Source organism: Blennius ocellaris (genome assembly GCF_963422515.1).
Source record: "Blennius ocellaris genome assembly, chromosome: 23".
Classification (NCBI taxonomy): Eukaryota; Metazoa; Chordata; class Actinopteri; order Blenniiformes; family Blenniidae; genus Blennius; species Blennius ocellaris.
In genome coordinates this window covers 16,668,215-16,684,631 of record NC_137672.1, presented here as the reverse complement: position 1 = coordinate 16,684,631, position 16,417 = coordinate 16,668,215, and the positions used below count along the sequence as shown (strand labels likewise).

The 16,417-nt window shown below is 40.5% G+C and overlaps 1 protein-coding gene across 1 annotated transcript in view; it reads left to right on the top strand.

The window, feature by feature from the left end:
• Positions 1-9,324: 9,324 nt before the first annotated feature.
• The window catches only part of LOC308147160 (actin-binding protein WASF3), a gene marked incomplete at its 3' end in the record, with an annotated part of 29,500 nt that continues 22,407 nt past the window's right edge, over positions 9,325-16,417 (top strand). Inside the window, exon 1 of the mRNA XM_080519252.1 lies at positions 9,325-9,428. The remainder of the gene's footprint in view (positions 9,429-16,417) is intronic.

Genomic DNA, 16,417 nt, shown 5'->3' with positions numbered 1-16,417 from the left:
CTGAGCGACTTGTCGTGTTTTTTTTCCTCGTCTTCTTTTTTGCAGCCCGCAGACGGCGGGCCGCCGCCGCTCTCGGAGCCTTCCCACCGGCTTTCAGAGGCCAAAAAAAAACAACAAAAACCTGTGGTGAAGACTCTCTGCGTTCTGGGGGGGGGGAGGATCTTTTCCTTTCTCCACGAGGAAGCCAGAGCCCCGACAGTGAAAGAGCGGGATTTGAGTTTTCTACCCGTTGCCAAAATGTCGGATTCCACACCGCAGCGAGACGTCCGAGGCCCTCGTCTCGTGGGACACTCCGCGGTCACCGGGAAGAGAGATCGACACGGGCAGGAAGTGAAACTCTGGCAGTAAACCTGGCGTGAAGCGGCGAGGCCCTCGGTCGGAGTCCCCGCTGATGCAGGCTCCAGAGTCGAGCAGGTCAGCGGAGGGAGGTTGGGGGTTCCCGTGACGACGGGCCCTTCGCAAAAGAGAGAGTCGCCCGAGCTCTCGGTCCGTGTGGCTTTTTTTTTTCCCCTCTCCACACCAGGCAAACTTAAACCAAATATATTTTTGTGCCGGTCAAGCTTTGACGAAAAACAAAGTCGTGAAAATGCGTGTGAACAAAACCCTCTTCAGCATGTATAATCAAAGACTTCAGCCGACAGAAACCCCAGGATTTCTCGAAAAGGGAGACTTTCTCAAAAGAAGGGGGGGGGGGGGGCGAGGAGGAATGTACATCATGGCCGCTGGGCTCCGGTGGACTCGCAGTGCCATCTGCTGGTCGCAGAAGGGGGTCGCCGCTCCCTCGGATTGTTAAAGGGGGAGAGGTTCATAAAAAGAGCTAAAAAAAACAAAAGAAGGTGCAGGCCTTGGGCTCAACAGCCGTCAGGCTCCGCTTCCTGCTCACCAGTCACGTGGAGAAATAACAGTTCTACTATAAACAACCAATAAAAGTTTTAAAATAGAAGGAAACCAGTCTAAATTTGTAGTTCACAACTGTTTGTCATCTTTAAAATGTCATTAATTTAGTTATTTCAAGCCGTCATATGTGAGTCACCCGAGTGAGAGTTTTATAAAAGGGGAAAATCTATTCACATAAACAAATGAAGAATAGAGTTTCAAACATCTACCAGCTGATTGGCCAACAGAAATAAAAACTGACATATCTATTTAAATGATGACCTTTTTATTTGATTTTCAATTCAATATGGCTGAATGTTGACTTAAGTCAGAATATTAGGTCTAGAAAACTGCTGAATTCAGTTAATTCTGTCGTCTTAACCTCATGTTCTAGTTTCTTTTTCGACATCGCAGTAAAAAAACGTGTAAAATCATCTGTTACAGCGTTGTCGGTTAAAAAAAGAAACTAGAACTTAAAGCTCTAGAAAAGGTTGTCGGAAGTATTTTAGTGCACATATCCTTTTATTAGATACAATTCAATATAAATCAAATTTGTTAAAGAAAAATTGTGCTTTTTTTTTTTTTTTCCTCCCATTCAAGGTCACGGTCATTTCAACTTGCCGCCGGCAAAACTGAAAGCAGAGAACAGGAATGTGTTGTATATGAAGCTGCTAATGATCTTTGATGATGATTATTTCGATGAAACGTTCATTACTTGCAGGTAAAAGCTTGGTAATCTTGAGCATGATGAAACCTCTAAATCGGACGAGTGTGGTGACGGACAGGAAGTCAAAGAAAACGACGCTTACAAAGCAAGTATCATACGCAATTTTGCAAATTAAAAGAAAAGACCTAAAATAATCAACACAGTGTAATTTAATAGGGAATCATTCCAAAGGTATCTGAACTAACAAGCCAGAAATGTCTGCCTAACTCGATGTTGTAATACCACTTTGCACCACAAGGTGGTGTATTGAGTCACTTTAGTGTCTGTTCTTTCTGGGTAAGCTGAACAGTATTAATGAAGATGCCTGCGTTCTACGACCACCTAACAGGAAGTGGCCAAGATGCGTCCAAGTTGCATTATGGGTAATTAAGTGTTTTACCAGCCTGACCAATCATCAACACCTAAAGTTTGTTCTGCTTCCCTCGCGTCTGTTCAGATTTAATCTGCCGCCTTTTACCATCTCAAATGGTTTACAAGTTCTAAATGTGTTTATTGCAGTTTTTCATGAACACATATTTTTGTTTACCTCCTGAGTAAATCAGCGTGACAAAGTCCAGCATGTCATGAAGCCTCACTCTTCCGAGACACGAGTCATTCGTTCAGTTGATAATCCCTTTAGTGCAATTACAAACACTTGAATGTACAGACTTTTTATTGCCCACAATCTGCCCCCTTCAAGGTCAAATCATAAAGTCGGCGCCCCGTAATGGGCCAATCGATCCCGGAGCCTGAGGTCTGCCGCTGCCTCTGCGTACGATTAGCAGGAAGCCTAAGAGCCGCCAGTCCCTTCGTTGACGATTCGTAGTTCCTCCACTATTTGTATGCTCCAGCCTCCACTCTTCTCTCCTTCAAGGAGAAATCTACACGAGCTAATGTTGGCGAGCCGGCGCCGAGGTCCCGGCCTCCAGAAAAGCCTGGCGCACGGCTGCATGGTGTCGTCTCAACGGGTCCTCTCAGCCTCGTTTAGATCGGGCATTTCGACGGTGCGCAGTGTGGGGGGGGGGGGAGGGGAGAGGACGGTCTGAACTTGAATGGGTCATCTCGTGTTGCATCCACATGCGAGGAAGCTGCAGCCAGGCCGGCCAACTCCGTATGTCGCAATGTAATAACTATATGTTTCCTGTGTGTGTGTGTGTGTGTGTGTGTGTGTGTGTGTGTGCCAGGTTTGGCTCAAATTGCTGTCTGAGATTGATCCAATACCTTTTCTTTTTTTATTTTACTCCACTGATTGTGTCCAGCACGGCGAATTGAATCGGGATGTCTCCCGCACATGCCGATCTGTCCAGCCCGTCGTCCCCAACAGGTGAAAAGCAATCAGCCCGGAAAAAGTTATCTGGAAAGATTTCAAAGACTTAATTTGATCCAGGTCTGGTGTTTCTGGATGCAGCCGGAGCCGTTCGATGACAGAGTTTGCACGGAACTTTTAGGATGAACTGGGAAAAAAAAATAACACGCAAGGAATTTCCACGTGATTCTATTTCTATCATTACCCATAATGCACGTAACTGAATTTACGTATTTAAAGTATATTATTTACAACACATGTCGTGATCTCCTGCAACTACGGGTCACAGAAAACAAACTCGGTAAGTCCAAATATTTACCATAAGCCTATTTTTGCCACCTCTTTTCTTCTTAGTGATTAATAATGCAATAAAGCCAATAACATAAGTTTTTACATTAAATGTCATCAAGCCAGGAACGAAATAACCTGCAAATAGTGTGATAAAATAAAAAAGCAGCACGAAATCTGCAAAAAAGAATTAATCGTTTATATATTTTTTAAATAAAGTAATTTGTTACATTTGAATCAATTCAAGTCAACTTTATTCATATAGCATATGATATTGGCTCGATGTAATCACAGTATTTCTGGATTTTTTTTAATTTAAAATTGCTAAAATGATTGACGTAATGCGTACAGTCATGTCATGAAGGGTAATAGTGATTATATACAATCACAGGAGCTCAGAAATAGAATCTTATTGGTGGTATATGCATGATGACGACGATGATGATGATGATGACGATGAGCCATCTCTGTCACTAAACGGCACCGAGTGAATCCAGAATAGCAGGTTCCTCCGAGAGTCGGACAAACTGTGCAGAACCTTTGTCCTTTGCTTTTTTTTTTGTTTTTGTCTCGCTCTCGTACGACCCTGCGATGTTTTTAACGTGTCGAAAACCTTCTTCTGTTTTAACGCGGTGGCTATTTTATTTTTTATACCGATTCAATTGTGAATGTTTGTCTCTGACACACCTTTTTAAGTTTATAAAAAAAAAAAGAAATGATAATGTCAACATCCACACAATGTATATTTTCTTTTTTTTTTTCTGTGTGATGCTGCTATTTATTTATTAAAATATTATTCTAACGTGTGGACAAGTGTCTCATATGTACATTAAACATTTGTCACATTCCAAAGAGTTTAATTGAATTGCTAAATTTCAGCTAGTAATGAAAAAGTGAGGGTAAGGGATATTAGAAGACTGATTTACTAAAATTGAGTCCTAAAAATGGATTTAAGTACCAGTGACGACGTGTATTTTTACAAAAAACATACATCTAGTACATCTTAAGTCTGACAAATTATAGTTTAGAACAATAGGACTCATTTGTGTAGAAAATATGACGGAAAAATTTCACAAAATGACAATTTGTTCTCATTTAGAGCCATTTTCAAGCAATAAGATTATGATAGATTTCAACAGATTGCATTTCTTATGAGGGCTGGACCGGTAAAAAAGTGCCATGATAACCTTTAACATTTAAACTTCACAGTTGATGCATTACGCAATGTGATATTTTTCACAAAACCAAACAGTTACTACTGAATACGATTACAGTCACAACATAAGGGCCAATTTTACTGAAACTTTTCTGTGCAAAAGGCAGTAAAATGTCCCAAAAAAGGTCATTAGGAATATCTCAATTGGAGAATTTTGGTTTAAAAAACAAAAACAAAATCAGTTTCTTTGAAACCATTTGCTTGATGGTTTAGTCGGACTGGAGGCTCTTGCGTTTTGACTCACAGGCCTCATGTTTGAAGATATAAAGACTCTTTTTAATCTCTTATAATGGCCAACAATGTGGTTGGCATTCGAATTTAGTTTGGAGGATATGATAACAGCGTTGTAGCACTTTTTTTTTTTAGAGAAATACAGCGGTTAATTCAGCTGAATATGTTTAACCCATTCAGAGACATTTTGTAGGAGTGAATTTATCTCGAAAGACAAGATCCTGCCTCCTTTTAGAGAATTACAGCGACAATTTCAACGGCGACATTTGTGGTCTTTGAAATTTAAAAAAAATGTGCCATTGTGTTCAGATTTCAGTTAGAAGTTAGAAAATCTATATTCAAGCATCACAATTGTGTTAAATGTTTGAACACGCAGCCTATCAAGGGTTAAGTGTCTCTACTGTAAATTCCCTTAATCCCCGCCGAGGAATTGAAACTAAAAATGCAAAAAAACAAGCTACATTTCCTTCCCGGGCTGAATATTTAAATTGAATCCTCGCGTCTCTTACATCCTGTAGGCCTGCACACACACACACACACACACACACACACACACACACACACGGGAATGCAACAGGCCTCAGGTTAAGCTGATGATCACACCCCCACCCCCCTTCCTCCTCCTCCTCCTCCTCCTCTCTCCCGGTTGATTAAAGGCTGCACACCTCGCCGTGTAATTTGTGGAAATGCATAATAACAGTACGAGTCGGAGCTCAATGAGCTCTCTGCCGGAGGCTGTTGTTCAGAGCGCCTGGGCAGTGGAGCCGGACCAGGAGGTAATTAAACTGCTGGCTGCGTTTCAGAGTCTCTGCTCTGCCCAGTGAGCCGGAGTCGCGCTGGCAGCCGTACGATACGGGGAGTTTGTTTATTGCGTGCGGCGCTCGGACTCACGCAACACCGAGTCTGCAAGCTGCGAGAGAATCTAGCGGTGTCCTCGTGTGACATTCCTTGCAAGGAGTTATGGTGGAAGCCGCACCATAGAAACGATTGGACATATAAAAGGGCCTTTGATCGGTTGGTGGGGGTTTCAATCAATCCAGTGGTCGATCGAACCGCTGCTGAGATTTAAGCCTTTGCTTCAACCGGATCGCTTCCAAACTCGCTTTAATGAGTTAAAACAATTACGGAGCACATCACCATTCTGATAAAAACACATTTTATTGCAGGACAATGGCATCATGTGTCATTCAGGATGAAATTAAAGGTTTGTGATAGACATTTAATGAGAATTTGTGGTTCTACAATGAAAAAAAGTAGTACATTCCTTCAATGGATTTGTAAAAACAGTATATTAATATATAATCTGATTTTTAAATAATTATGATTTATATATATATATCTTGTAGAACATTTAAGATATGTGATTGAAAATAAGAGGCTGATCATGCAGGCATTTTTCAGAATTCTGGGTAATAAAATGAAATAAAGGTGAGTGTGATTAAAAATCACTCAAAGTGTAAAGACAACAACTATGTCTCGAGGTTCAAAGCAAAGTCCTTCGAAAGCAGATATCACGAGTATGTCTCAAAAATGGCCTGAAATGTGTAATTACAACAGTCTGTCACATGGTGGCAGCAGAACAGCCCAAAAAAGAAGTAATTAATTTAAACGAGTAACTTTTATGGAACGGCAGCAGTCAACATCACGTGTCTTGTGAATATTCACAGCATTAAATTCAACAAAATTACATTTATTCCACAATTTAGGCCTTTTAGAATCATTTGAAAGAGAGAAATATATCATTGGATTTCTGTACAACGTTAATTCTTATTTTTCCTCATTTGTTTTAGACCTTTTGATTAATACAATCCTCTAAAATAACTTCAAATTTGACTTTGTAGATTAATTGAACATAATATAAAAAACTCGTGCTGTACCCAGTAGCGGGGTTATTTTTGTATGTTGTCATTTAAAGTGTGTTGACTGGAAGCATAATTTCTCAGATTTTACAATTCCTATCAACACAGCACATATCTCAAGGTTTAAAACTAATTTTCAATCCTGTATTCTGTAATTGTTATTAACTTGGCACACATAGATTGTGTGGGGGGGGGGAAATCTATTTTGATAAAAAAAAAAAAACCTCAAAACGTCAATAAATTAGACAAATAATTATCTGTATTTGTGAGGAAATTGCAAATAAATTTTTCTTTATGAGCTAGTACCAGTCCAGTAACTGCAAAGATATTTCATAATGTAAAACTAGATAATTGAGTTATTTAATGCTTGCTTTTGTATTATTTACCAGTGTAGAAGTTGCAAAAAGTGCAACTGCTGCCTCGTGAGGTGCATTTATGAATCTTACGGACAGCAAATTCAGCACCATGGACAGCGAGACATGCATCCACAACTGCATGTATAGTTTTAATAAATTCAGCACCACGGACAGCAACACGCGAATCCATAACCGTTTTATTGCAGGTATTTCTAACCTAGATGACCAAAAGAGCCAATTTTGTCACTTTTCACCAAATCAAATTTAACTGGAGCTGAAAAACATGTTTAACCTTCAAAATGAGGCGAAAGCATCTCTTAAAGTTTCATATATGGTTTTGATATAAGATAAGTTGTGTGTTATGTTGCATTTATGGCAAACATTTCATTAAATCTTTTTATGTTTTTCTGCTACCTGATATTAGAGGTTTCAGCCGTCTTTTTGGCATCTGTTTAAGACTATTTTTCTTTTCTTTTTCAACCAATTTCAATCTTTTTTTAAGCAGCGTCATTAAATTCAGCACCATGGACAGAGACAGCGACGACCACAGGACTTCACTTTTTCAACAACATTGCCATCGTGTGGTCAAACTGGAGAACTGCAGCAAGGTATGAAGTCATGTGCAGTGACTGCACAGCACGGCGCAATTCGTTAAATATATTAAACCAGGTTTATTGTTGGGTTTTTATTAGTGATGTAAACGTCGAGGACATTGTGTGTACGTCGGTTCAGTACAATTAATGAAAACCTGTTAAACGTGACGAGAGTTCGCAGATATTGCGACGCTTTTAAAATGGTTTCTTAGTGTGAAAATATTGTTGATCTCATCCTTCCTGTTCCGCAGTTCTTTCCTCAGCCACGGAGCGTTAATTAAAGCGAAAGCCCGTCGTGTTTACACGTTCAGTGGATCTCTGCTGCTGAGCCTCCATGCTGCCTCGGAGTGGGTGGTGCTTTCGGCTTTCGTCGGTAAACGTCGGATAGATTCGGACCGCGCATGCGCGCCTCCCGTAATCTGCTGCGGCTGAGTTGAGAGTAGCGTCAAGCTCGAGGAAATGACATCTGAAAATGTTAACGATAAAGCGATTTAACTTTCAACACAAGATAATTATAATGACCGCTACTGTTTTATGACATTAAATACGATACTGTCTTGAAAATGACGTGATCAATTCAGAAAATACTGATTTTCGGTGTAAATATTCTTAGTCACAATAATAATTTACTGATCTATACTGCTCAATTTTCCAATTTTAAAAACGAGGATTGAAAATTACTACAATAATGAATAAAAAAAAAATCCTACTCTAGGAAAATAAAATCCATTGATAAATACAAAATACATGATATAATATGTTGTATTGCTTTTGTTATTTTAACATCTTATCTATTAATTGTAGAATATAATTTAAATTCTCTAATTTTCCATTGTTAAAATATATTTAAACAATGATTTGATTTGTTATCCATATCTGTTTTGTCTTTTTTGTTTGTTTGTTTGTTTGTTTGTTTTTAGCACCAGTCAGACACAGGCAGTTAAGAAAGGCAGAAATAAAGAATAATCCCCCCGGCCCCCCAATAATACACCTTAGTTTATCTTGTCCTCATCAGTAAAGATCAGAGATTAATTCTTGCTTCTGTAAGTCTATTTATTATTTATTAAGTTATTGATCGTTGTTATTCTAAATGATTAAGATCACTGCACCTGTTTTCAGCCTCTCTGCTTTATAAGTCTTTGCATAGTATGTTTTGTTATATTGTGTGATTTGCTCTGCATGCATCTGTTTTGTTGTCCATTGAGAACCAGTTCTCAACTAACTCACCTGGTAACATAAACGTAAGTCGAAATAAATGAATAAAATATGCCTTCCTTTATCTCACAGTGGAGAAAGTATGTGTTGTCAACAGCAGTACAAACAGAGATATACATATACTAGACAGGAAAAAATTAAACATAAGAAACTGCAAATTTAAGTATAAAAATACACAAATAAAATGCTAATTAAAAAAAGAGTGCAAGTCCAGATTTAAAAATAATATACAGCAGAAATGCCAATATGAGCATACATGCATGTCTTGAACTAGTGCAAATAACCAGTGTAATGTAAATAGAAGTTTATAAATGTGAAAATGTGTGTTTATTGATGTACTCGCTGCAAAGCTGGCTGGCTGTGGAGCTGGATTTGGATTAGAAAACAGACCCGTTTTCCAATGAGAGCTTTTATTCTGAAAATAGCGTCGGTTGAGGATTGTTATTCCGGCAGCTTGACGCTATTTCAGGTCGACGGACGGACGCTGCCTTGGAAACCGGAGAAATCCATCCAGTCCACGCAGCTGGGCTGTGAACAGGGACCCAGATTCCCCCCTCACTTCAAAGGCTCATCTTCCTCCTCCTACATCATCACCATCGTCACCCCTCCCACTCCTCCTCCTCCTCCACCCATCCGTCCATCCCTGCATCCATCCTGTGATCATGGTCGGTATGAAATGAAGCGCGCACCGGAGACGCGCAGCGGAGACTGAGCGTTTGACAAACCCAGCGCGAGGACGAGGGAGGCGCGTGAGGTGACGGAGGAGAGACCCGCACAGCCAGGTAAAATGTGACACACGTATGTTTGCATCCCGTGTACGCGCATACACACACACACACACACACCTACACACACACGCGCGCACACTGATTGTTTGTTATGATTGCATCGTCCACGCACACGTACGCACGCATGCAGAAATCACAATGCGCGAAGGGCCAGCGGGGTTGATCTGCATGCTGAATAATCGTAACCCCGGTTTCATGTTCAGGGTTTTCCCCTCCTCCTTTTTTTTTTTTTTTTTATTTATATATTTTTTTTAATAATTCTGTGGTTTTCCGACGGTCAGGTGCCTCCTCTGGTTTTCCGCCTGCAGCAAAACGTCACCGCCTGGTAGAATCTGTCACAGGGTTTGGCAGGAATCAAGCCAGGGGAAGGAAAAAAAAAGAAAAAAGCAGTGGGGCTTATATGTATATAGTGGAGGTGTGTAGAGGATTAGTCTGGCAGTGATGCCTCGTGTTTGTGTGGCTGCATCTCCAGCTTCTGACAGATATCTCTTCATATGTATGTAATTTAGCCTCAGGCCTACTGGGTCACTCTCATGTTTGTAGTAGAAACCATCCATTCATTCAATCACCGTCCATGGGTCATAAAACCTTGGACTAAAGCTGCACGGTATATTGCAATTTTATAGTGATATCAACATGCACAGTATATTAAAAAAAAAAAAAAAAAAAAAAGCCTGTGTGAAGCTGTGTTTAATTAGGATTCCCTGCACTGTGCCGTCATGCTCTGCATATCAACATTCCTGGCCAACCAAATGAAGCCCTACTGCCCCAGATACACGCCCAGTATGGAAGCGACACCAATTTCTACAACTGGTCAGCATCTGAAGTGCTTCCGGTTGGGAAAACAATTTAAATACAATCATTTCAACAATTTTCATTAAAAAAAAATTTATACAGCAGGAAGAAGAACCTGGAGAACATGTAAACATGCTCCAAGACCTAGACTTGGAAGCGGGTTTAATTTTACGAGAGTGTTAACCACAACCGCACCTTTTTCACATTTATTCCCTCTTCAAAGGCCGAAATCTAAACGGCGGCTTCATCTCTCGTGTTTCACAAGAAGGTGCAATATCCAGTAATGTTGTTTTGTATTATTGGTGAAAAATCTCATATATAGATGATGTTAATGTCTTTGTGGGTTGAAATGGATCATTGAGACGTCTTAAAGTGAATCAACTCTTTTCGCCTGGATCTGGACTAAAATATCCATCAATTCATTGAAAGATTTATCAGCGTAAACATTAACCCTGAAATCGATGTTAATTTATGGCCTTATTCTAGCTAGAACAAACATTTTATTGATTAGAAGCTGTTTTGTAATCTTCAGAACTGCTGGTATTGATCTTCTGTTTTCTTTTCTTTTTTTTCTTTTTTTTAAATTGGATCAATTATTTTGTTAAAATGTTGCCCAGGGCTTCAGAACATCTTTTAACTATTATCAAAATTCACTTTATTAAGATGTTGTCATGTTAAAAAAATGTGATTCAATAGAAACGATGAATATACTTGTCATGTGTATACGATTAGTTAAATATTAGAAATGCTTCTAAATAAAGCAAAGTGAACTTCTTTTACTTTGTGCGTCGTTAAACAACACCAGGGACCGTTTGACCCGATTCAGTTCCAGTGAGACGCATTCGGACAGTTTTGGGACGAACCCTCGCGAAATGTTGTGCAGAATTGAAAACACGCTTTTTGGAAATTGCAGATTTCCACAATCAGTGACTTCAAACCTCATCCTACTGAGTGTCTTGGAGGTATTTATTTTCTTCTTAATGGTTCTTATAAGATCATTGTATGGAGTTTTGTGGTTCGGCATGAATCACGTATGAAAAAAGGAAGCTAAATAGCTAAAAGTGAACATGATCTGGACGTTGCGTCATCTCAGATCAGGCTATTTTCAAACTTTCCCAATAACGATTACAACTGTCCTTCTCTGTCGAGTAAACGAAGATTTTTAGATAGTGTATTAACTATTCCACTAACCTGTAGAGAAAAGGTCAAAGTTTTGCACTCGGCACTCCATTTTGAGCTTTTCATCACAATCTTGAATTGCTGTACTCTTGATGTTAGCATTTAGCATCTCTAGCATCAGAGGTTCAGACTCTATAGCTCCGACTAGTGGCAGCCAGGTGCATGACAGTGTAATCGGAACTATGTATGTGGCCAAAACAAGAAAAAACGAATATTTCCGGTGCCCACGAGTGAGCGGATGAAAGTTTAACCATTTAATTGAAGTGTACCTTTTAACTATCTCATTGCCACTGAGTATGATGTTGTATAGCGATATCGCGATAACATCACACAGGAGTGGATTGACCATTGGTCTTCCTACGTTGCTTTGTAAAAAAAAAAAAAAAATTAACAAACCGAGTCCAGCTCTGTGAACCCTTTCCAGCCCAGACTCCAGCAGTGATTAGATAATAGGTTTCTTTTTTATGTGCGTTTGTACAGTACAGAGCTGTATTCATGAGAGACGGTGCTCAGACAAGCTTGCGCTGATTCCTTACATAAGCGAATCGCCGAGGAAGGAGGGCGAGGAGGGCTGAGCACTAAATAAGCATAAATGCTCCGACAGGGACGCAGCAGAACACACACATATGCATAACTGTATGCACACACACACACACGCAGTAATCTGACTTGAGGCAGTGAAGAAAACACAAAGGGCGACTGATGCGGCGCCGGCTAACAAACGCTCGTTCCCTGCCGAGGGCACAGTGGGTATAGTTTTCTGAGTGTTTCTTTCTTTTTTTTTGAGGGAGGGGTGCACCATCCTCGCTTGTATTTATAAATGCTGTGACCACAGCCCACTAGGTATCCCTGGCAGCAACGTATTGCCTATTACAATTCTTCCTTTAGCAACAGATGCTATCAAAACTAGCTAATTTAGCAAAGTAAAGCCCCCCCTAAAAAAGTTTGACATAAGTAGTATAAGTCAGTTTTCACAGTTTTTCGCAGTCGTGATAGGCAGCTAAACTTAGCAGTTATGCTTGCGTCGTCACAGTTTTAGGTTCATGTTGTCTTTTTTTAACTAAAACTGTTTGAACTGTGGGAAGAAAACATGTAAACGTAGCGTAGCAGCTATAGTATGTCGTCGTTGGCGTGTGGTAGAGTTTAGTCAAAGGAAGCGGAAGGAAAATATCTGACAAAAAATCTCTTTAATGTTCTTCTTGATGGGCTTTAACATCAAACAAGCTTGATTTCTTTGTGCTTCTCTGTTTTTGTGCCACTTCTTGAGTCTCTCCAGACACTGTTTGCTGTTGTTTTATTGATAAAGTGAGAATTTTCCTCCCATTTCCTTCACTTAAAAGGGAATTTTCACAGAATGTTTGTTGTCTGTTTGATATAAAGGCTTAAGCTCTTAGTTGCATCACTTGAGGGGTAAATGCATAAAATAGCTGCTGTAGAATAACAAAAAAAAAAAAAAAAAAAAATCGAAGGTGGCTGCCAAGTGTTTGCAGGAGATTTTAAACCACCGGGGAAGGTTTTCCTTTTTCCTGTGCTGAAACTCTGAGGATGATTAGGATTCCAGAAGCAGGAGGCGTGTTTACACAGAAATCTGAATTCACCAGAGCCTCTTTGTCTCCGGGTAGAAGGCATGTTATGTCTTTTCCAGTTTTGCTCTTTCTTTCCTCCCCGGGGATCGTGTTCTGTCACTCTGCCTCCAACAGGTCCGCTCGTCCTTTTTTTAAAAACTTTTAAACGTTTCCAGGTGACAGGAAGCGTGCTTCGGTTGCGTTATTTCAACTTTTTTTTTTTCTTTTTTATCCCTCGAACACATGTTCGGTTGCATCCCATGGTTTGAATTAACTCCCAAGATGCACGGCAGCCTCTTCAGGGTGCACTTAGACTGAGTGATGTCGCCACTTAGAGATCCGCTCTGGGCTTTTTTTTCTTTTTTTTCTCCTCCAGTTTGAATAACCATCTGACATATTTGAAAAATATATTTCTGTCATGGCTCCTCACTGTGCTTCTCTGTAATGCAAGACTTTTTTTTTTTTTTTTTTAGTAATGCAACATGGAAAATGGGCACATGTTCAGGGATGAATGGCCTGAAACCACTTTGATTAATCACAAACGTTATTGTTTTTCCACAAACAAAAGCTTAAACTAAAAAGATCTACTTGATATTTCCTCCTTAAAATGTACATATAGACACTTCAAGAATGTTTAAATAGGGTTTTTGACTTTAAAGTTACACAATATTTAAAAGTTACACCATTTTTCAGATGATATTGCACATTTTTGTGCAAAGCACTGATAAATAACCTGAAAGCAACACATGGAATAATCTGTTTTTCATATTCTTCATTGGGGGAAACTGAGCTGGAAGCTGGTTTACTTGACCTGTAAGCAAAGCCTCAATTATTTTAGTTGCATGTATTGTAAAGACGTGCTGATGTTCGTGTTATTTTGGTTACTTTATATTGTAAAATACAGTATTGTGCCTAAAATTAACGTGCATAATCTCCCTGCTTCTTCAGAAAAGTGAGTTTGATCATTGTTATGGCTTCTTTGAAGCTTTTGGTGTTATATTTCTGCAGATTTTTTTTTCAAAATGCACGGCCTTTAACTCATTTTGTTACTCTACCAACACGTTTTTCACACTTTCAATCTTCCTCTTTTTTTCAGCTTTGTGTCACAAATCAGTTCAACGACGTCATAATTTCTCCAAACTACCAAACTTCAAATTGCTTTTGGGATTTTAACCCTTTAAATTTTATTTTAATTCGTTATATTTGCCTGATTATGTTTGACGTTGTGATAGATCCCCATTGACTTCCATTAAAGTCACATTTTCTGATCTTGTCACCGCTGCAGTTTGAAAGCGTGCATTCTGCAACGTCTGCATTTTATTTAGAACAAAAGTAGTCCGATTTGACTTTTTTTTTTTTTTTTCCACTGTATTCCACCGTACTCAAACCATTTCCCCCATCGCACGCCGACGTGTGAGTTTCCTTTTTATTTTCCGATGTTTCACACTGGAGCTGTGTGACGACCTTCCGCCTCCATTTATCTTCACTTTTCTTCCGGTGCAGGTAGGAAGAGGTGATTATTCAGCATTACTGCGTTGTCAGGAGATATTTATTCCTGGATGACTCGGCTTCTTTCGGAGGGAAACTCTTACCCCCCGCCCGTCACTGACGGGAGCAATCCCTCCAGGCGGAAGATGGAATCTGAAAAGTCAAAGCAGATTTTTTTTTATTTTTCCATTCTTCTGCTTCCCTTCCTCACATTTTCCTTCATAAGGAAGTGAGCCTGACTTGGCGGTTTGCTGGATCGATGATCGGGGAGTGTTTTGGGTGTTGCAGCTGTTTTTTTTTATCGACGCCGCCATCGATCCAGCGCTGACCCCCCCCCCCCTATTGGCCACACGCTCGAAAGCGAACACAAGTGTTTTATGGCGAGGGGACGATCAGCGACGGGCTGCAGGAACACATCCTCGACATGATGCTCCTATTGATCTCTCTCCGAGCTGAAGGTGAACGCCTCCGGAGGAAGAAAGCGAGCGGACGGGTCTCAAAGTGTCAACATGGGTTGTCGAAATGTTTCACGGAGTTTCACGCGTTCGGAATTTTTTTGTTCATGTAACTTTAATCTTCTCGCTTCCCGCGAGGCTGAGCCGCAGGATTCCACCCGGGCTGAAACCTTTTTTTTTTTTTTGAAGGACGGCGAACGGAGGGATGGATCTCCTCTTCAGTCACGATTAAAGCGTTTCAGACTCGGGGCGGCTTCGCGGGGAAAAGCTCTCCGATTTCGGCGAGGCGGGAATCCCTCGTTTGAGGCGGCCTGTCAGTCGCTGTTAGGTGGGGAGGAATTTGTCAGGGAGGGACTTAGGAGTGTGAGGCCTCGCGGCGAGACACACACACACACACACACACACACACATACACAAACTTCCCATGTATTTTCACAGTCAGTATTTATTGTGTCAAGTCAGTATTTTAATGAAACAAACTATAATTAAAGGAAATACTGTAAAAATGGTGGCACAGTGGTTCACAGGGTAGTAAACTGATGATCAGATCATACTTTTTTCTTTAGTTTTTCTTTTTTCTCTTTTTTCCTTCACTTCCTTTTTTATTTTTTTATTTTTTCCTTTCCTTTTTTTTTTTTTTTGTCTTTTCCCTCCTGTTTTTGATCCGATTGTAGAAAGCTGAAGAAACGAACACTGATCTTTTTTTTTTTTTTTTTTCCCTGCTTGGAAACACTCGTCATTTCAGAAATGACAACGTCTTGATAAACATCACATTTAAACAAGCAACAAGCTGGATCCTTTAGAGTTGAACGTTATTTCTACTTCTCTCCACTCCTCCTCGCAGTCGTCGGCCTCTTTTCTCCCCCCAAGTTTGGAAACTGGTAGGGGGGGGGGGGAAACTGGGACACTGCGAGGCATCACACCACATCCTTAATGTGACCCGTCTCCTGCTGCTCTTCCTCCCGGTTGGCCCCTACGTCTGCACCGTCGCACCCAGTTTTTTGCGTCCGGCTGCATGCGTGTGCGACGGCGTCGGGTCACATGGTTCTGCCGGATGACTTGTTGCAATCGCGCTGATGCCGGCACATTTGATTGTGAGCGATGAGGGTGGCAGAGGGGCACGGGGGGGGGGGGGAGGCCAGTTCTCACACACAGCAAAGAGCTGAATGCAGCTCAGAAATGCTGCTCTCATTGCATTCATTCACAGGCTGACCTGTTTACAAACCACATGAGCAGTGAATAAAAGAGGGTATAATGGGCATGGTAGTAACACTGAGGCGGCTGTTAGCTGCTGTTTTGTGCAGCTCTTCTCTTAAATATGTGTTAAAAAAAGATAACATTACAGTTTTATTGCGATAACTCATCGTGAGCGTCTTGTCCTGGATTGTATTTTAGAGTGAAGTGGGTTTTTTTTACACTTCACGTGAAGGGGTGTGTTAATGATCCCAACTGCGGAGAGCAGATATATCAGTGGGCGCGAGGTGATTGTTTAAGCCGTCCT